The sequence below is a fragment of the Lissotriton helveticus genome, assembly GCF_964261635.1.
Source record: "Lissotriton helveticus chromosome 1_1 unlocalized genomic scaffold, aLisHel1.1 SUPER_1_unloc_35, whole genome shotgun sequence".
NCBI lineage: Eukaryota > Metazoa > Chordata > Amphibia > Caudata > Salamandridae > Lissotriton > Lissotriton helveticus.
The window spans coordinates 396847-419217 of NW_027611676.1; the positions used below are offsets into that span (position 1 = coordinate 396847).

General features: G+C 48.2%; 2 protein-coding genes across 3 annotated transcripts in view; one reads left to right on the plus strand and one right to left on the minus strand.

Annotated features, from left to right (window-relative positions):
- LOC144805953 (uncharacterized) overlaps positions 1 to 22371 on the minus strand; it is a 630307-nt gene that overhangs the window by 223423 nt on the left and 384513 nt on the right. The window lies entirely within an intron of this gene.
- The window catches only part of LOC144805955 (uncharacterized), a 122718-nt gene that overhangs the window by 44247 nt on the left and 56100 nt on the right, over positions 1 to 22371 (plus strand). The window contains exon 1 of one of the 2 annotated variants that reach the window (XM_078672419.1): positions 16358 to 16471. The exons of the other annotated variant lie outside the window; for it this stretch is intronic. The gene's annotated coding sequence lies outside the window, so the exon portion shown is untranslated. Of the gene's footprint in view, positions 1 to 16357; positions 16472 to 22371 lie in introns of those variants that run through there. 2 annotated transcript variants of the gene reach the window in all.

Here is a 22371-nt window from a genome sequence, read left to right on the forward strand (position 1 = left end):
CTCTTGACTTGAAACTAACCCCTGGGCCTATATAAACAGGAGGACACAGATGGCCCCCCAAAAATGTGCAATATCACATGTAGTGGGAATTTCCTGTCACATTTTCATCACATTGCATTTTCCCAGTGTATTGTACCATTTCCCCAGTTTTGCTTGCATAAATGGTGCAACGTACCGTATAGCACTACTCGCCACCACGTTTAGAGGGTGGTCCAGTTCTCTTCCTACTCTATACGGAGAGTTACTCTAGCATTTTATTGAAGTGAAACTCGCTAAGTGTCAGAAAGTGTCACATTGGAGTCTGTGAATGCTTACTTACTCACAAGTAAGCAGTCTTTTACAAACTGACGAGGTGAAGCATGTGTGCACTGCATTTACTAGTGTGTGATTCTGCACGTGCAAAACATGTACACCTGGCAGCGATCATCTGACTAGTTTTGTTTTAAAAAATTGTTGAAAGAGCTGTGAGTCCTCAGAACTCCAACTCTTTGTGCATAAATAATATAAGCTGTAAACAACTCTTCAGGTGACACAGACAAGCCCACTGGCACCAAGAGAGAAACAGTAATGATGGTTATTCACAGGCCCTGGAAAACCCCCTAGTCCTGCTCATCATACAGACCCATCTCCCTCCTAAACATTCTTGCTTAACTATTCACAGGCATTCTGGCACAGAACTTAAACCATTCATAATGGCCTTATGACTGCAAGTCACAGCAGTGGTGAGATAATACTGTGCCATTAATAAAATGGATGCTTTCCAACACTGAGAGGACACTGGACACCATGTCCGCCAAGGGCCCGATTTATATTTAGGCGGATGGTTTATTCCATCATAAATGTGGCAGGTGTCCCGTCCACCCTATTAAAAGTGCATTCTATCCTGTTGCAATTGTAATAAAGCGATCAGGATCTGTCATGTCTGATAACCTCTAAATCAGGCCCCATGTCTGCAACAAGTGTTGTAGAAGGAGCGAGAACCAGCATTATAGGAAGAGGGCCTAGAAGCAGATATAGACCCCGAGTCACTGAAAAGGGATCTGAGTTGGAGAGAGAGGACCAATAGCAAATGAACCCTTCAGTCTCTAGATGGAACACCCGAGAGTGTTTCATAGGATGCTTTTGTCTTCTTATGAACTGATTCGTGAACCCTCACCTGGATCTCCCCCTCGGGGCAGACGGCCTCCAGGTGTTGTGTTTCCTGAGGCTCTGCTCCCCTCAACTAAAGGCTCAATGTGGTGACACCACGCAGCAAGTGTCTATGTGAGGCCGCAGGAATAGGATCCAGTGCAGTGCTTAATTTGTGCCGGTGCTTGCCGGTGCTTAGCACCGGCACTTAATTATCAGGGCCGGGTCTACTACCCTCATTGCTGCATGGCAATTGATTTAAATGTAATTTCCCTCACTACGCCGCTAGTGGACTGGGCAGTGGCACAGCGTGTTACAGTTATGTGTTGAACCAAGTGTTTGACTCTGCAGAAGAACTTTTTCTCAATCCATTCCATTCTAAAACACTGTTGATCTTGCAGTGGCACTGGCGGACCAGCGGCCGCGGCGCGCCCCTTAATTAAGTATTGCTGGCCTAGTGGGCGGGACACTGAGTTGAGATTTTGCTCTTCTCTGGGGGTTGGGGCTGTGCGCGGCAGCAGGCAGCATGCGCAGATCCGTTGCGCGCGCATTCGCTGCATTGCCACGCCCGAGTCATTCTGATTCGCGGCCGTTCCACTAAGGGCAGGTAGCGGACTTGGACCTTGCCCTTGAGGAGTAGGCAGTAGCCAGTACTGGCAACAGCACCAGGTAAGACGGGGCCTGGCACTGCATGCCTAATCAGATAATAAAGCTGCTCAGTAGCGGCCTAAGGCACTCAATTTACTGGTCCGGGACGGGACCCGGGTTCCACAGTCACTCCCAGTCCCAGCGAAGTGTGTGTAGCGGGCGCACCTGCTGTGTGAGCCAGGCCTGGCCAATAGGTTAATGAACAGTCATGAATCATTGATGTATTAATTAATCTTATCTCTCACAGTCACAACATTGGACTGATATGTAGACGGCTTGGCTGTGGCGGCCGGGCCCTTTGACGTTGCCGGCCCGGATTTTGGTTCTACATTCAAATCTGCGGGGCTGGTGCTGTGCGCGGCAGCAGTCAGTTTGCATACATTTTTTCATATTTATTGTGTGCACATTTGCTGCATTGCCATGCCATGCCCCAGCACACCCGCACCCCACCACACACAGAGTAAGCGTGGGTGGTTAAGCGCGGCCGGTGTTTAGTCGTTCAAGAACCGAACTGTCTGTTCTTCACACTAAGTGAAAGTCTCAGAAGCAGATGGCAAGCAGTCCGGACGGTGTTGGATTCCATTATTTCATTTGTTTGGCATTGAGGAGTAAGTGCGTGCCAGCCGCTGCCAGTGAGACGGACACTGAGTACTCGTTTATACTGTCTAGCCACCACCAGTAACAGCACCAGGTGAGGGCGAGGAAGGCCCTGGCTAGCAGGGCAGGCCCAATCAGTTAACTTAAAAGCTGTGCTGCGCACGCAGCAGCCTAAGGCAGTGGCTGGCAGTTGTAGGAAGGTGGCTACCTGACTATGGTTACCCCAGATTTTTTGCCTGTGTTTAGCTGGTTTTTTGACTTAGTTGACCTGGTTCCCTGCTAATCAGGGCCCCAGGCCATCTGCTCTCTCTGTAAAATGGATTCCATGTACCCTAGGTACATACCAATTGGAAATGGACTCCTTGTCAGCCCCTGTAGAATGCACTATAGGTGCACAGGGCACAGGAGCCACTAAGGCCTACCAGGGGCTGCAGCATATCTTTTGCCACCCCTGGCTGGTTCTTAAATTGACACAACTGGCTGATCACTCAGCTGGGGTAAGGTGGTGTACACACCCCTTGCTTAGATATAGTATACCTATGTCTAAACCTATATCTGGACACATGTAAACCTGTGAGCCACTCCTATAGACAGGCCTCACCAATCCTGGAGGCTGGGTGCATGGTTTTTATGTGAGATGGAGCTCTAGCATGAGCTGAGCCTGTCTGCAGCCGTCGGGAACAAATCCCTAAGCTGTTTCAGGATAATGCCATACCATATACTATTAAGTGCCTTATAATCCTCGCGGTTATTTAGCAACTCTGGTTTGGCTTTATCAAAACATGTCGTGTAAGGTGTCATACGCTTTGGAATACCATCCCCTCGCCAGTTCTGGCGACGGGGATGGCATTCCACCCCTCTAGAGGGGTAAGACATGTTACTTCACTTTAATGCGGTTGATTTCTCCAAAGGCCTTAAGATCCCCAAAATGGATGCCTCTGCCACAGACAAATGTCTGGACCCCTGGAGCTGACCGAAACCCAGTCAAGGGGGTCCTGGACAAAGGGTTTCCTGTCACAGGAGGGTGTCACCGCCCTCCAGACAGGAGATAGTGTATTGTAGCAGGGAGGTTTGAAAGAAACCAGACACTGCCTGGGGCGCACAAGGCTGCCCCTTGCATAATCCGGCCAAACCGGTTCTGGGGCACTCCAGCCCTCGTGCCAGGGCGGCCTGGATCAAAGGAAGGGGGTGTATCCACCCACTTCCTGGGTCCCACCCATAGGAGGGGACCTAGCAGGTAATCACGCCCACCAGATTCGAATAAGAGTGGGAGCAGTGCCAATGCACATCAGATTTCCTGGAAGAAACATTTTGAAACGATATTCTGGACCCTTCGCCCTCCATCTCAACGTGGAAGCCCGAAGAATCTCCCTTGTGGTCAAGGAGTGACCACCCTGCAGCAGCAGGCACCATCCAGCCCTCGACGTCTACTTAGTTGCAGTTCCCGCCGGAACTCGAGCGACTGAGATCGACGAGATCAAGCCTGCCCAGCTTCTAACAGCCCGATCCACAGTCCCTGCAAAGCTGAGACCCGTGGAGGCGACCGGAAGCGTGGGGCACGCCATCTTGAAGTGACCACGAGACGCTGACCGTGCAGCCCACGAGTGACCCTCGAAGCTGTACACCGGGGTTTGAGAAGCCCCCACCCTGAGCTACTCCTGAGCCGAAGTTCAGCCCTCCACACTCGACGAGTGCTGCGTGGGGCCCTTTGGCACGATTTGGCTCAACGCGTTGGCCCGGTCACTTGCCAGCTGGCTTGTGGTCCCTGTGCCGACGAACTACAAAGAAAGACTCGTGATTCTGGTTGCTCCAGATCCACACCAGCTCCCCTGAAAGGGAGCCCCGACTCTGACCTTCCTGGTCCGAGTGAGACGCCATCTTCCAATCCCGCGTGGATTGCTCTTACCAAGGCTTGTTTGCTCCAAACCGGAAGCCGACTGCACCGACGGTGAGAGCCTGCGTGGGACAGATCGTGACCTGCTCCTGGACGTCGCAGATGCCCCAGAGCCCACGTGACAGCGAAGAGAAGCGCCTCGACGACCACCTGATTGCGCCCGACATTGCCTGGTTCCGTCCTGGTTCCACCCTGGTCACTGCTGAGTGACCCAGACTCTGTCCCCTCTGCTTTCAGGTACTCTACAACTTGAGTCCACCCTTGGACTCCACCGGACACTTCGTCTTCACCCTGCCTGCAGCCCTTTCAGCTTCAAGCACCAAGAGCCTGCGTGTCAAAACCCGACGCCACTTCGACCCTGTGCACCCACTTCCTGTGGGTGAGGTAACTTTGCTCCGCCGGTGTTCCCACACTGGTGCACACCTCTAGGGTCTGTGTGTTAAGTTTTGTTCCTCTAGGTTCAGCGGAAGTGTCCTTAAACTTTAACTATTTGACTTTTACGCACCATTGGTTAACATTGGTGCATGCGTGCGCTTTCCGCACATCTCCCGAATCCCGAGGGCCATTCCCGACTTCAGCATTGCTTGTCCTGACTGCTCCCAGCGATTCCCTAGGCCCTAGGCCTAACCACTGCTCGAGTGGCCTTTCTTATACCACTTGTTTAGTATATGGTTTGAGTGGCCCCCTGCCCTCATCCATAATTGTGCAACTTTGTATGTTTAAACAGTGCTTTTGATTTAACGCTTGTGCCCCTTTATTCATAAAGAATACTGGGGATTGTTTTTAGTAATAAACACATATATTTTTATAATATATACTTGTGTGGTGTCCTTTCATTTGGTATTACAGGATTGTATGTGGTAAAACAGCTCGCTTAACACGACCTCTTAAGTTAAGCCTTTAGGCTGCTTAGTCCATGCTACCACTAGGATAGCTTGTCTAATAAGGTTGACTTACAACCAGACACCATAAGGGGATTGTTTGGTCAGGTAGCAGGTGGTTCCAGAATTGGAAACATCCCCTACCAGGCCAACTTCTCACATTGGTGAGCAGCGGTGCGGATTTGAGCTTGCTGTTGTTTTACCATTGCAATCTTTATATCAAATTGAAAGATCACATCAAGTACCTCTAGGTACATATAAAATCAAAAGCTTAGCATATTAAGTTCTACTGAACTTAGTAGTTGTAGGTTGAAGGGAGTAGCACACCCCTGACTACAACTCACTAGCAAGGTCCAGTAGGAAAACACTTAGTGTAGGTAAGTGCACCACTTACACCTCACTAGTAACCATGTCCGACACAGGAAAGGCCTCAGGGTCTAGTCCTGTGACAGTTGACCCTACCCAGGCAACTTCTGGATATGACAAACTAACCCGCAGAGACTTGATTGTCTTGTGCAAAGCAAGAGGGTTAAAAAGGGGCAGAAGCCCCACCTGCCTAATCCTGATAGAACTCCTAGAACAGGATGACTTAGAGAAGGCAAAAGCAGCTTCCCTAGATACAGGAACTGGAGGGAACCCCCCTGCAGTTGATCCCCCTGAAGAGGAGGATGATGATGACTTGGATGAGGACTCAGAGGTTGAGGACTTAGAAGTACAGGATCAGGGTAGCCAGGTTCCAGTTGGTAGGCTTAGCCAGGCCAACTTGGACCTACTGGGGAATGGAGAGGGCCAGCACCTCCCCAGAACCCAACATGTTATTCTCCCAGGCAACAGAAGAGTGAGATCCCCCTCAGGGGACTCTCATATTTCTAGTGCCTCCAGAGAATCACAGAGAAGCATGGGTGCTTCTCAAAAGCTAGAACATAGGGCCAGAATGAGGGCTGTCAAACTCCAGATAGAGAGGGAGGAGGTAGCCTTGGCTCAAGCTAGACTTGCCTTGGCAAGAGAGCAAAAATTGTGTGGCTTAGGTGCCACTGGTGGCAGCAATATTCCTAAAGAGAAACCCAGGTCCTATGATAGTAGAAACCTGACAAAGATTGTGCCCCCCTTCAAAGAAGGGGATGACATCCACAAATGGATGACTGCTCTTGAGAGAGCCTGCATGGTACAGCAGGTTCCTGAGGAACAGTGGGCAGCAATCTTATGGTACTCCTTTTCAGAGAAAGGGAGGGACAAGCTCCTCACTGTCAGACATGAGGATGCAAACAATTACAAAGTCCTGAAGAGTGTTCTGATAGATGGGTTTGGCTTAACCACTGAACAGTACAGGTTCAAGTTCAGAGACACCCAGAAGACACAGACTCAGGACTGGACTGATTTTGTAGATTGTGCTACTAAGGCTCTGGAGGGTTGGCTACATGGCAGCAAAGTACATGACTTTACAGGATTGTATAATTTGATTATGAGGGAGCAGATCCTAAGTAATTGTCAGAACCAGCTCTTACACCAGCACCTGGTAGACTCTGATCTGACCTCTCCCCAAGAATTGGGAAAGAAGGCAGACAAATGGGTCAGAACCAGGATTAGGCCTAAGAATCAGGACAGTAACCAGAAGAAGGAGTCTACCAAGCCTCAAGATAAGGGTGGGGATAAAAGTAAAGAAAAGACTTCCCCAGGGCCCCAAAACTCCAAGGATGGGGGTGGGTCCCAAGACACTTCTTCAACTGAGAAAAAACCCTATTGTTATCCCTGTAAACAGGTGGGGCATTACAAAACAGACAGCTGTTGTCCCAAGAATAACAATAAAGAAAATATACCTCCAAAGCCAGCTTCAACACCTCCTGTTACTGTCAGCAGTAATCCCCCAGGAAGTGGAAGCACACCCAGGAATCTGGGTGGGTTTACTTTTGGAAATCAGGTGGACCCTGGCCTATCCAGGTCCCCATCACCCAATGATCTTGTTTATGAGGTTGGCATGGGGTTTGCCAACTTCTCTGCTTGCCCAAATACTTTGAGCAAGTATAGACAAGAACCCATCATCAATGGTTTGAAAGTTGAGGCTTTTAGAGACACAGGGGCTAGCATCACCATGGTGGCTGATGGCCTAGTCCCCTCTAAGCAACTTTTACCTGGTGCCACATACCAGGTTACAAACATTGATGGAATCCAAACAAATCATCCCATGGCAGTAGTAAGTCTCAGCTGGGGAGGTGTCATTGGCCCAAAGAGAGTGGCAGTGTCACCAAACTTGCCTGTAGACTGCCTACTTGGTAATGATTTGGAGATCTCAGCCTGGGCTGAGGTTGAACAGGAAACCCATTCTAGAATGGTGAATTCCAATGGAAAGGTTAGTGGGGCTGTAATGGCTACAGCCCCAATTCAAGATGTCCTTCCTGAAAAGGTTGGTAGGGCTGAGAAACTCTCTGCCCCATCTTTAGCAAAAGCTCTTCCTGAACAGAATAGCAAAGCTGTTATGATAACAGCAGAAACCCAAACTGAGTCTCCTCCTGAAAAGGTTGGTGGGGCTGTGATGGCCACAGCCCAAACTCAAACTGACACGTGTGTTGTGAAACCTGAAATGATGGATAACTCCACACAAACTGAGAGCATGGAGGAGGAAGAGAAATCTCCCCCTCACCAGACTTTAAGACAGGATCAGCCTCCTCAGGGAACTGATCTTACCCCTGATGAAGGAACTGCCCCAGAGGTGGTTGGGCCTAGCCTGACAGAACCTCTGATGTCAGTGGAACCTTCTCAGGTGGGACCCAGTCTGGAGCAGGTAACCTGCCCCTCTCTACCTTGCCTTAGCCAGCCCAGGGCTGCAGAGGACAAGAAGGACAGTGAGACCCAGAGGGCCCCCTGTCGAATAAAGCACCCCCATCAAAAGATTAGGTGCACCAAAACTAGTAGCCCTAGTAAGGTGAAAACTTTAAAAACTCCTGAGGGAGCCCCCTTAAAAACAGTTAGGGACCTCCCACAGATGGATTCTGTTGGGCACAGCCAAACCTGGGACCCAAGGGGCCCAAACCTGAACTGTCCCTCCAGCAAGCCAAACAGAGGGACCCAGCCTCCAGCTTTAGGTAGCCAGAGGCTGACCCTGAGAGCACAGTGCAACTCAGTTAAAGAAAGAAAGGCACACCTGGTGGAAGATAATTGGAGGAAGCCAAGCCCTAACTTAGTAGAGCCTAACTTCAATACTCCATATCCAAACCAGCCTTCAACTTGGCATAAACACACCCAAGGTAGTGATTCCCTATGGTGGAGACCCTCTAATACCCAAGGGGTGAGGGACTGCTTAGTGGACCATGAGACAGGGGGTACCCATGCTAGTGCAGGTACTTCCTTATATGGCCACTCAGGCAATATAGGCTTACCTGGCCAAGGATAGCCTTATCTCCTTTCGTTTGGGGGGGGGTTATGTAGGAAGGTGGCTACCTGACTATGGTTACCCCAGATTTTTTGCCTGTGTTTAGCTGGTTTTTTGACTTAGTTGACCTGGTTCCCTGCTAATCAGGGCCCCAGGCCATCTGCTCTCTCTGTAAAATGGATTCCATGTACCCTAGGTACATACCAATTGGAAATGGACTCCTTGTCAGCCCCTGTAGAATGCACTATAGGTGCACAGGGCACAGGAGCCACTAAGGCCTACCAGGGGCTGCAGCATATCTTTTGCCACCCCTGGCTGGTTCTTAAATTGACACAACTGGCTGATCACTCAGCTGGGGTAAGGTGGTGTACACACCCCTTGCTTAGATATAGTATACCTATGTCTAAACCTATATCTGGACACATGTAAACCTGTGAGCCACTCCTATAGACAGGCCTCACCAATCCTGGAGGCTGGGTGCATGGTTTTTATGTGAGATGGAGCTCTAGCATGAGCTGAGCCTGTCTGCAGCCGTCGGGAACAAATCCCTAAGCTGTTTCAGGATAATGCCATACCATATACTATTAAGTGCCTTATAATCCTCGCGGTTATTTAGCAACTCTGGTTTGGCTTTATCAAAACATGTCGTGTAAGGTGTCATACGCTTTGGAATACCATCCCCTCGCCAGTTCTGGCGACGGGGATGGCATTCCACCCCTCTAGAGGGGTAAGACATGTTACTTCACTTTAATGCGGTTGATTTCTCCAAAGGCCTTAAGATCCCCAAAATGGATGCCTCTGCCACAGACAAATGTCTGGACCCCTGGAGCTGACCGAAACCCAGTCAAGGGGGTCCTGGACAAAGGGTTTCCTGTCACAGGAGGGTGTCACCGCCCTCCAGACAGGAGATAGTGTATTGTAGCAGGGAGGTTTGAAAGAAACCAGACACTGCCTGGGGCGCACAAGGCTGCCCCTTGCATAATCCGGCCAAACCGGTTCTGGGGCACTCCAGCCCTCGTGCCAGGGCGGCCTGGATCAAAGGAAGGGGGTGTATCCACCCACTTCCTGGGTCCCACCCATAGGAGGGGACCTAGCAGGTAATCACGCCCACCAGATTCGAATAAGAGTGGGAGCAGTGCCAATGCACATCAGATTTCCTGGAAGAAACATTTTGAAACGATATTCTGGACCCTTCGCCCTCCATCTCAACGTGGAAGCCCGAAGAATCTCCCTTGTGGTCAAGGAGTGACCACCCTGCAGCAGCAGGCACCATCCAGCCCTCGACGTCTACTTAGTTGCAGTTCCCGCCGGAACTCGAGCGACTGAGATCGACGAGATCAAGCCTGCCCAGCTTCTAACAGCCCGATCCACAGTCCCTGCAAAGCTGAGACCCGTGGAGGCGACCGGAAGCGTGGGGCACGCCATCTTGAAGTGACCACGAGACGCTGACCGTGCAGCCCACGAGTGACCCTCGAAGCTGTACACCGGGGTTTGAGAAGCCCCCACCCTGAGCTACTCCTGAGCCGAAGTTCAGCCCTCCACACTCGACGAGTGCTGCGTGGGGCCCTTTGGCACGATTTGGCTCAACGCGTTGGCCCGGTCACTTGCCAGCTGGCTTGTGGTCCCTGTGCCGACGAACTACAAAGAAAGACTCGTGATTCTGGTTGCTCCAGATCCACACCAGCTCCCCTGAAAGGGAGCCCCGACTCTGACCTTCCTGGTCCGAGTGAGACGCCATCTTCCAATCCCGCGTGGATTGCTCTTACCAAGGCTTGTTTGCTCCAAACCGGAAGCCGACTGCACCGACGGTGAGAGCCTGCGTGGGACAGATCGTGACCTGCTCCTGGACGTCGCAGATGCCCCAGAGCCCACGTGACAGCGAAGAGAAGCGCCTCGACGACCACCTGATTGCGCCCGACATTGCCTGGTTCCGTCCTGGTTCCACCCTGGTCACTGCTGAGTGACCCAGACTCTGTCCCCTCTGCTTTCAGGTACTCTACAACTTGAGTCCACCCTTGGACTCCACCGGACACTTCGTCTTCACCCTGCCTGCAGCCCTTTCAGCTTCAAGCACCAAGAGCCTGCGTGTCAAAACCCGACGCCACTTCGACCCTGTGCACCCACTTCCTGTGGGTGAGGTAACTTTGCTCCGCCGGTGTTCCCACACTGGTGCACACCTCTAGGGTCTGTGTGTTAAGTTTTGTTCCTCTAGGTTCAGCGGAAGTGTCCTTAAACTTTAACTATTTGACTTTTACGCACCATTGGTTAACATTGGTGCATGCGTGCGCTTTCCGCACATCTCCCGAATCCCGAGGGCCATTCCCGACTTCAGCATTGCTTGTCCTGACTGCTCCCAGCGATTCCCTAGGCCCTAGGCCTAACCACTGCTCGAGTGGCCTTTCTTATACCACTTGTTTAGTATATGGTTTGAGTGGCCCCCTGCCCTCATCCATAATTGTGCAACTTTGTATGTTTAAACAGTGCTTTTGATTTAACGCTTGTGCCCCTTTATTCATAAAGAATACTGGGGATTGTTTTTAGTAATAAACACATATATTTTTATAATATATACTTGTGTGGTGTCCTTTCATTTGGTATTACAGGATTGTATGTGGTAAAACAGCTCGCTTAACACGACCTCTTAAGTTAAGCCTTTAGGCTGCTTAGTCCATGCTACCACTAGGATAGCTTGTCTAATAAGGTTGACTTACAACCAGACACCATAAGGGGATTGTTTGGTCAGGTAGCAGGTGGTTCCAGAATTGGAAACATCCCCTACCAGGCCAACTTCTCACAGCAGTGCACTGTAAAAAAACAACACATTAGTTAAACAGCAGTAGTATGGAAGAAGTTACGTTAATTAAAGTAACTACTAGTTAGGTAGCCGCTGCCATGCCACCAGTCATCACCATGCATGGTCATGAATAATTATGCCACCCGTGGGTGGCGGTGCCGTGGCCCACATGCCAAACCAACAAATGCAAATGTGCGTCTGGGTGCGTGCCTCTGGTATCTCGGAATCCATCAGAGATCAGACTGTTCAGACAAAACAGTAAAGACAGACCCTGAACAAACTTCTGTAAGAAGAACACAGCGGATTTAATCTGATGGGGGGGGGGTTGTTTGGACAAGATGCCTGCCTGTAGTGCAGTTGCATTTCTCTGGGTTGCTTCATGTGACTGACTGCCTGGAATCAACCCGTCCCTGGATATCTTGAATAAGGTCATAAGAAAGAAATAACTTCTCTCTCGTAACTGAAAAGAACAGATTGTGTGTTGTTTATTTTAGAATGAAATGAAGCGAAGTAATAGCTGCCAAGGTTTCAGGTTACTTATGTGTGACATTTTCATGATTTCAGTGTAATTAGAAGTGAAATTTTTCAACTATGAGTGACATGTTCTCACGAGCAAAATCAAGCATGAAGAGGACGGAAACCCATAAATATCAGAAATTACACCTATTTGAGCAATGAGACTCTTTAAGAATTTCTTTAAACTGCTGCAAAGTACCGGAAATGTAGGGGCACTAACTTAGTGCCCAGTTTACAAGGCTTATAATCATGACTCACTAGAAGTAAATTAAATAAGACTGGAGGAGCTACTAGTGACACCTACTAGTCTATAGTGAGCAGCACGTGACTGGACAGACAAAAAAACAATATAACACTCCAGCTAGTGTGTTTACTTCTTATATCACTATGACCACACTCTGACATAAGCCAACTGCTGCATTTCACTGGTGAGAATTTCAAACCATGAAATCTTTCATTCAATAATGACGCATGCTGAGACTTGTAGTTTCACTTGGCTGGTATAAGCATATGCCTGTCATTCCCATCATGCTAACTCTCAAGCAATTAATCATTGATTGCTTTGAGGTGGTCCCAAAGAAAGAGTGATAGAGATCCAGGGCACTGGGCAATGGATCCATCAGGTATGCTCACTTTCTCTGTTCAGAGGAAGTGGATTACTCCAGCTCCAAGTGTACCAACAATCCAGGGGTGCTCTCTCCCAGCCTCAGGTGTTCTTTCATGGGATCTTTCAGGAGGAGGGCTTTTTGTCAGCCTGTAGTGCCCGCACCGGCGAGGAGTTTTGCAGAGTCCCATGCTCAACACATTATAGCCTGACCCCTTACTCAGCATGCATCCGAGTACAGCTGAAGTAGCACAAACAGTCGTGCTTCCTACTTAAAGGACCAGCCCCACAATCCCACAGCAACAACTTTCTGCACAGAGTGCCCACTGACACTGTTAGGCAGCCTGCAATTTAGTTGTCTTTAAGATTTTGTTTCATCTGATGTGACCTAGAGTTGAAAAGTTGCGTTTATATTGGGTGTGCGGAAATGGAAGTAACATTTTGCGAAGGCATAATGTACAGTGTGGTGGTGGCGGTCGCAGCAGGTCACGTCACCCACCGTGTGGAAGTAGCATGAACGAGAAGCGCTGCCCGGCGGCTGCCTGGTACTAGCCTCCGCCGGCCATACACAGGCACACTGACTTCACTGTAGGCTCCTATCAAAACCTTACTATGAGAAAGGCTCCCTTGCGGAAATTCGGATCAGGTATTACATCTGACTTTTAGCAGTGCCAGTTGCAGATGTGGGTGGAGCTAATATAGTAAGTGGGTGGAGCCAGTGGAGGAAGTGGGTGGAGCCAGAGAAAAGTAGGTGTGGCCTCCGACAAATTTTTGAGCACCTGCACTTCATATTTTACAAATTAAGCACTGATCCAGTGGGTACCAATACACCGCCTAGTACAGATGGAAGCAGATGCAGAGGGGTGCACCCACCTACCTGTGGGTCTCCTCTGTACATCATAAGCCCCAACCTGTGCACCTCCTCTGTTTATACCTCATAGGCACCTACCACTGCATCTCCTGTTTATACCTCATGAGCATCTACCTGTGCACCTCCTCTGTTTATACCTTATGAGCACCCACCTGTGCACCTCCTCTGTTAATACCTCGTAAGCACCTACCTGTGCACCTCTTTTGTTTGTACCTCATAAGCACCTACCTGTGCACCTCACATGTTTATACCCCATAAGCACCTACCTGTGCACCTCCTCTGTTTGTACCTCATAAGCACCTACCTGTGCACCTCCTCTGTTTATACCTCATAGACACCTACCACTGCATCTCCTGTTTATACCTCATGAGCATCTACCCGTGCACCTCTGTTTATACCTCATGGGCACCGACCCATGCACCTCCTCTGTCTGTACTTCCTAAGCACCTACCTGTGCACCTCCTCTGTTTATACTCCACAAGCACCCTCCTGTGATCCTGCTCTGTCTTTGCCTCATAAGCACCTACCTGTGCCCCTCTTCTGTGTGTATCTCATAAGCACCTACCTATGCACCTCCTCTGTTTATACCTCATAAGCACCTACCTGTGCACCTCCTCTCTTTATACCTCATAAGCACCTACCTGTGCGCCTCCTCTGTTTGTACCTCCCAGAAGAGCTTCTGAAACGAAGCTTGTGATCATCATACTACCAACCATGGCTTCTTGACTATCAGGCTATGACTATTATCTGACGTCTGCTGTGTGCATGCTTCAAGTGTGTCCCTTGCCTCACCCAACAATAACCTCTGTAGAGTGAGTAAACAGAGGGGAGTCGGGAGCTGAAGGACATGGAATGAGGTAAACCTGGATAAAAGAAATATAGGATGGGAGAAATGAGACTTCACCTGTGGACAGCAGACACCTCCTCCAGCTCTACTAAAGCCCTGTTGAGGCACAAAGTAGCATCCTGGCCTACTAACAGATAATAATATAGCCTTATAGCCTGCCGTAGAGGGCTATACCACCTATTAAAGGCCCTCTCCAGCGTTAAAGGCATCGAGCCGAAGGCGAGGGCTTTTAACAAGGGAGAGGGACTTTAATAGCCAGTATAGCCCAGCTACGAAGGGCTATAAGGCTATTAGAACATTCTGCCTCTAGAGGACAGAATGTTTTAACAAAAAAGAACAAAGCCTTATGGGAGCGCGAGGGGATTAGAATCCCCTCAGAGTCCCTGAAGCCTTTGTTCACAGACAGAGCTGTGAACAAAGAAACATTGGAATGTAGGAGCTCCAGGCTTACACCAGCCATTATAAGCCCGGAGCACTCCATTGTTTTCAATGGAGCTCCCAGCATTACAATGTTCTAATAAGTCAAATATCTTGAAAATGTTGAAAAACAAAAACAATTATTAATATGCACACATCTGTTGGATTGGGTTATATTTCAGTTAAATTATTGGTTGTGATGGATTCTCTATAAGGAATAAATGACTGATATCGTTGAATAATAAATGACATGATTTAATGTTTGTTTGCCATATCTGTGTGCGCAATTTTATAGACGGGCCTTTATAATAAACCCTGGAAGGAGCTGCTGATTGAAATACAACAGGATCCTAACATTACCTACTTTAGGAAGAACTAAAGACATACTTTTTAAGCTGTCTTTCAGGGCAGAATCAGTCAATAGTTCGAGGGAGATGGATATATATTACGCTGATAGAAAATCCACCTCAACTCAGGATAATGCTCCAGTCTTCTAGGTTAGAAGGATCCAGAAATGGTTGGGCCAGAAGGGCTGTAAAATGTGTTGAAGGTGACTTAGGGCTTTATTACGAGTGTGGCGGTCTTCCAATGAGACTACCACAGCGGAGGTACCAGGCAGACTGCCAAGCCCATTGAGAGCCCGCCGCCGGATTATGACCTAAATCCAGGGTGGTTGGGCGGTGTAGCAGTGGTCTTGTGGCAGCTATATTAGGCTCATTAGAGAGCCTAAACAGCATACCACCACCTTAAGAGTGCCTGCAGCTCGTTCCTGCACCATGTCATGCATGCCACACTGTGCAGGAACAAGGGTGCACTTCCATGGGGTGGCGCAACATGTGCCCCCCGCATGCAACTCAAGGAGCAGAATCGGCCTGGGCCCTGTTAGGGCCCCCTTACCTGCATGTCCTTTATCCTTTTCATGGTGGGGTCCCCGCCATGAAAAGGACGGTGGATATGCTGACCGTAATATGCTCGGCGATGTCGGCATCGGCACTGCCAACATATTCAGGGTGTTTGCAGACAGCGGGATCCTTGATCCTGGCGGGGTGGCGGACTCATGGCAATCCCACCACCACACTCATAATACGGCGGTCAGACCGCCAGGATGGTGGCAGTTGGATCGCCACCATGCGTACGGCGATCATGAGGGTCGTCGCACTCGTAGTAAGGCCCTTAATGAGCTGCAAGGTAAAAGCGGGAGTTGGCATTTGAGCTGATCCAGTGTGAACAGGAAAGCATTGTGAAAAAGGTGTCTGGAGTTACCTTTGTCATATATATTTTCTAAAGAGTTACCTTTGTCATGTATACTTCCTGAAGAGTTACCTTTGTTATACACTTCCTGAAGCGTTACCTTTGTTATACACTTCCTGAAGAGCCACCTTTGGTAGATACTTCCTGAAACTAAATTAACGGCATCGCTTCCTGATTCCTCTCTTTATCCACAATCTGTTCTGTTTAAATGAAATCTTGTCCATGTACATCTACCTAAAACTCTACCTGTAGCACGGGTGCTCTGTGGCTGCCCTTTCTTTAGTAAGTTACTCTGTGAATAATGGTAAATCACTGCCTTTTCAGAAGTAAATAAGATGTGACATGTTCAACCACAGTTTTAATGAAATATCCATGTATGCTAAAATGTTCCTCTCTAAATTTCAAATATGCTAGAGAAGAGATGTCTTCTACAGCTGGTTAAATATTGTGTATTCACATTCTATTACATTTGCATTTAGTAATATTGCATTTCTTTACATCCAACAGAGAATAAGCCTTAAGTGCACGGATTGATTATGAATAATGAAGATAACACATCAAACCTGCAAAAAGTATCAAAAATAACGAGCTCCTAAAACATCAGTGCAATCAGAGGCAGAGGACAGATCCAGGAAGAAGCAGTCAAAGGCAATTCAGTGAGTGTCCGAGTCTGAGATCTGCACCTCGACACCCCAAGACGAAGAAATGACCTCAACAAAACCAAGACAACAACACTGACAAACCACCTGCTGCATAAACAAGCGTCCAACACCAGCTTTGATCATGAGGCCGGTATGAGAGTTGGAGGAAGGTCTCGTGTCTATTTGGGATCCATAGTTTGGAACAAACTCCCTCCTCAACTTTGAGCTGTTAGCAACATGAAAATGTTTAAAAAAGGTTGAAAACCTTTTGTCCATGTTTGAAACAAACTGATTTACTTTCTTTTCTGACCTGTGCTTTGCCCCGGGACACTCTTTGGAGTAGCTGTACACATTACGAGTCGCTTCACCATCATGATATTGCTAGAGCAGTGCTTCGCTATCTAAACTGGCGTCAGACCAGCATTCAGTGCTCTAGGTGTATTGCAAACACTTTCTAGCCAAACCGCAGGCACCAGGGAAAAGCACAATGAAGTGGAGCCTAACAACTGAAGGCTAAAGGAAAGCGGAGTTCTGCTCTCTGAAGTACAGAGTATTGTCCCAATTTGCACCTACCGGAAGGAATATTAAGCTTTACCCGCAAGCATGCAAAGCCCTTATCCAATCTAAAGATGCAATCACCCACAAGGAAGTCTTACTGATATTATGAATGTGGCAGGTATTTAGTGAGTCTTGTATTTTATTGTTAAATTGGAAATATCACACACATACAGGGAATGTGAAAATAACGCAAGTGGTTTATTAACTATGCTGACCCTTCAGGAAACACGGTCAGGAGAAAAATCGTGCAATTGCACTGAATATGTCAAGAACGTTAGCCAATTAGAAACCATAAAAGAGCATCAGCGAATACAAACATGGGAAAAACCATACCATTGCACTGAATGTGTGAAGAGTTTCAGTCAGTTAACAGACCTCCGAAGACATCAGCGAACACACACAGGGGAAAAACCATACCATTGCAATGAATGTGTAAAGAGCTTCAGTCAGTTATCACATCTCCAAAGACATCAGCGAATACACACAGGGGAAAAACCATACCATTGCAATGAATGTTTAAAGAGCTTTAGTCATATATCAAACCTCCACACACATCAGAGAGTCCACACAGGGGAAAAATCCTACCATTGCAAGGAATGTGTGCAGAGCTTCAGTCTGTTAGCACATCTCCAAACACATCAGCGAATACACACAGGGGAAAAACCATACCAGTGCAGTGAATGTGTGAAGAGCTTCAGTCGAAATACAGACCTCCACACACATCAGAGAATACACACAGGGGAAAAACCATACCAGTGCAGTGAATGTGTGAAGAGCTTCCGTCGGTTAGCAGACCTCCAAACACATCAGAGAACACACACAGGGGAAAAACCATACCAGTGTAGTGAATGTGTGAAGAGCTTCAGTCACATTACATATCTCCGCATACATCAGAGAATACACACAGGGGAAAAACCATACCAGTGCAGTGAATGTGTGAAGAGCTTCAGTCAAATGACACACCTCCACACACATCAGAGAATACACACAGGGGAAAAACCATACCAGTGCAGTGAATGTGTGAAGAGCTTCAGTCACATTACATATCTCCGCACACATCAGAGAATCCACACAGGGGAAAAACAATACCAGTGCAGTGAATGTGTGAAGAGCTTCAGTCGGTTAACCAGCCTCCGGAGACATCAGCGAATACACACTGGGGAAAAACCTTACCATTGCAGTGAATGTGGAAGTAGTTTTACTTACTCTTCAACATTAAGAAATCATCAGCGAGCTCACAAAGGGGAAAAGAATCTTTTAAATCCTAAGCAAGCATCAGCGAACACACGCAGAAGAAAAGCCATTCAAGCGCAGTGAATGTGTGAAGAAATGTAGTCAATTATCAAGCCTATGTAGACATCAGCTTGCACACACTCTGTAAATACCGTACAACTGTAGTGAGTGTAGAAGTACCTTTAGTGCATCTTCCGCATTAAGGATTCATCAGTAAATGCACACCGAGAAAAATCCTTTCAGGTGCAGCGAATGTGTGAATATCTTCTGTCAGTTATTAAACCTACGGATACATCAACTAACACACACAGAGTAAAAAAGAGCATTGCAATAAATGTCAGAAGTGATTTTGTCAATTGCGAACACACCTGGGGTAAACCTTACAATTGCACTAAAAGTGTGACAAGCTTTTGTCAATTTCTGATCCTACATAGCCTCAGCGTACAAACACCTTCATTTAACTCACTTAGAAATAATCCTAGAGATGCAATGAATTCAGAAAGAAATTAAGAACATTAACAATAATATTGACTCATCTGAGGACATAGACAGGAGCAGAACAGTGCAGCCCATCTCCCTGCTCCCTTTTCTGGTTAAGATCTTGGAGAAGTTGGTTACCCGCTCTCTATCCAGTTTCCTAGAGGATAACACCAGGTTGGATGTGGCCCAGTTTGGGTTCAGGCCAGCGCATGGGACGGAATCTGCGTTGGTGGCCGTGTTCGATAATCTTCGTTCGCAGGTCGACACAGGTCGAGCAGCCTTTTTAGTGTTGCTCGACATGTCGGCTGCATTCGACACGGTCAGCCACTCCACCCTCATTGAGAGACTGGAGGAGATCGGGGTTATGGGGCTGGCCAGGGACTGGTTAGTCTCATACCTTAACAACAGACAGCAGGTGGTGGCTTTGCCACCTTTTAAGTTGGATGTGCGGAAAGTTGGGCAGGGGGTACCGCAGGGCTCGGCCATCAGCCCCATATTATTCAATCTGTTCCTCTGCCCTCTGATCATATTGATAAAATCTTTCGGCCGACGATACCCAATTGGTCTTTTCTTTGGAGGGCAAAGACGCTGTCTCTTTAGAGACATTCCACCGCTGTATGACTGCCACATCGAACTGGCTGCGCTCCAACTCCCTCCAGTTTAATGGATCTAAGACGGAGGTGCTGTACTGCTCCAATGACCGTGTCCCGCCTGCACTACCGGATGATTTCTGGCCCCCTTCCTTCTCTGGGGCTGTGACTGCAGCAGAGTCTGCACGAAATCTGGGGGTCATGTTTGGCCCCAACCTACAACTGGACATCTTCGTCAACAAAACCGTAGCCACCTGCATGATGCTGCTTCGGATGTTGCGGAAAGTACTACCACTGCTCCCAGCGCAGGCTAGGCCAGAGGTAGTGCGGGGCCTGATCCTAAGCAGACTGGATTACTGCAACGCACTGTTCCTGGAGGTGCCTAGTACGCTGGTGGGCAAACTGCAGCGGGTCCAAAATATGGCAGCTAAGCTGGCACTTTCTCGACCGCGCGCTGCCTCTTCCACCACGGCACTTCAGGATTTGCACTGGCTGCCTGTTCATCAGCGTATCCTTTTTAAAGCATCCTGCCTGGTTTTTAGAGCTTTACATGGACAGGGCCCAGTTTTGCTGCAGAACTTATTCTCTTGGTATTCCACCTCTCGGAGCCTACGCTCCTCCTCTGCCTGTTTGCTGACGGTCCCCAGAGTTCAGAGGATAAGGATGGGTGGGCGGTCGTTTAGCTTTGTGGCCGCCAGACTTTGGAATTCTCTCCCGCTCTTGCTAAGGAGTCAGGTTGAATTCCCAGCTTTTAAAAATAGGCTCAAAACCCATCTGTTCCCAAGAGCAGTCGGAGCTCTGCATCGGTGGTTCGGCTTGTTGTGTCAAAGCGCCAGGATACCCTCCGGGTGACAGCATAGCGCTATATAAGTATGCAAATACATACATACATACAATACACTGAGGTCCTGGTTTCCTGCGCATAGTTCTGTGCATGAGCAAAATCCCCGCAACATGGCGCCCAACGTCTTGATTAGTGCTTGTATCTGTCCACAATACCCTCACCACTGTTTCCGGTTAACAGGCGTGACGGATTAACCTACCTATACGAATGTGTTATAGGTGAATTCAAGCTTGAGATTTGAGAAAAAAGGTTCACGTTTTGAATAACTACCCTTTTTGTGCTGCAATTTATATAAATAGTTTTTCTTCTCTATATCCTTATGTGTGATATTGATATAGCTCAGCATAGTCAGGCAGCGCTCCGGCGTCATCTGACGCAGTTTGGAGTACCAGACGATGGTATGTCTGTTATCTTTGTGGTGAGTGCTTTTCTACTCTTGGGTCACGTTTCCTGCAATAAATGCGGATGAGGATACGTTCCAAACATACACTCACACTGTGATTCCTATGAACTATACTCCATATAGGACACAAGAGATTCCAATTTCGGCATGGCAGCATCGTGTTTGGTTTAATGGCACCCTCCCCCACCTCATAACTCCGGTTCGGTTAGGACCCTTGTCAATTCCTGGGGCCACTTTGCCAGTCTTAGCCGGGTTCACACCATATCCACGTTATCTCAATGCCCCGATTGACGACTTGTGTCAACTTTATACCTCTTTTGTTGGGGTACATAGGGCTTTAGTTCATTATGTTTCTTGCAGCGCAACAAGTTGGACCGGCCGGGATGCCAATTAGTCCCGTCATGGTTAATTCGGTTAATTCGGTAATGGGAAAGCACCCCCAAACTAAGTACGGAATGCCTTATTGGCTTGCTGAGAAATTTGACTGGAAGCAATGTTTCCTAATACCACTCCTGTGGAAAAACACAGGATTCTCACAATTAGCTTGCAGAAAGACTTATTGCCAGAGGTAACAGATTGTGAGAATTGGGGTAAAGTATTTGCAGCAGTATATGCAAAGTGTTTCGGCATGCTGTCTATGACTGTCTTGCCCTCTGTGATCAAGCGTGTTCAGGATGAGCACAGTCCGGAGGCGGCTGTCGAGTTGAGAATGAGGCTCTTTGGAGTGTTTGATGTAGTTGCTGATCTCATCTTTTGTAATGTAAAGGGAGATGCGGTTAACTTTCAGGTGTTGAATGCTTTGCGCCTTGTCCCAGACGTCGTCAAACCCCGAACATTACCGAGAATTATTGCGGAGGCTTATAAGACCATTGGTCGCAATAGTTTGGGTGTTAAGCCTTTTGCTAAAACGGCAACTCAACCGCAGACTCAGATGGCAAAGTCTACTAAAGACGACCGTCCAAATTTTCCAAAACAGAATTGGAAGAATAAAAAACAGAGGAAGCAGCAATAGAAACAGGGGTCGCGTCCGGCCTCGCCGATACCAGTGTCTACTAAGCGCACTTATGATTTGTGCAACCACGCAAGAATTAGGTCTCCTGATAGATTTCAGGTACCTGAGCAACATTCTCGTCGTTCTTCAGAGGAAACATCGGGCACACAAGCCGGTGGTGGAGAACACGGCAGGGGTCGGGGTGCCCCAGAAGGACGTGAGCGGCCCCGCCCCTCTGATGGTAAAGGCAAGCAGGACGACTTGCCACGTTAACGCCTTCATTTTCAGAAAAAGAAAGTTGCTGCGTTAACCATAAGGTATGCCACGGCTAGTGAGAACATAGCTTCGTAACCTGACATGGACATTAACGCTGCCCGACAGCGCAGCGGAGGTTACAATAGTGCGGCAAGCACTGCGGCCATATCTGAAGGCGACAGCAACTGATCCTTTTATCAATCAATCAATCAGAGTACTTGTAAAGCGCGCTACTTACCCGTGTGGGTGTCATGGGTTCTTATGCCATTGCAAGTTAATCCCTTTAATTATGCATGTTCTCGTATTGTGTGACAAGTACTGTTTATTGTGTGGCAAGTACTGCTAGTGATTCATTTGTAGCTAGCAATGTTTGTTGGTACATTTTCTTGCAGCTAGCAATGATTGTTACTGTTCAAGTTTTATGCACGTGTAGAACTGAATACAAGAGCCTTTTCACTCTCACGTTTTGAACGGTTTCCTGAATACACGTGAGCAGGTGAAGGAACACCCAAGCAAAGACTATAAATACCCTGCCCTCGCTCACAGTGTTGCTTCGCTTCG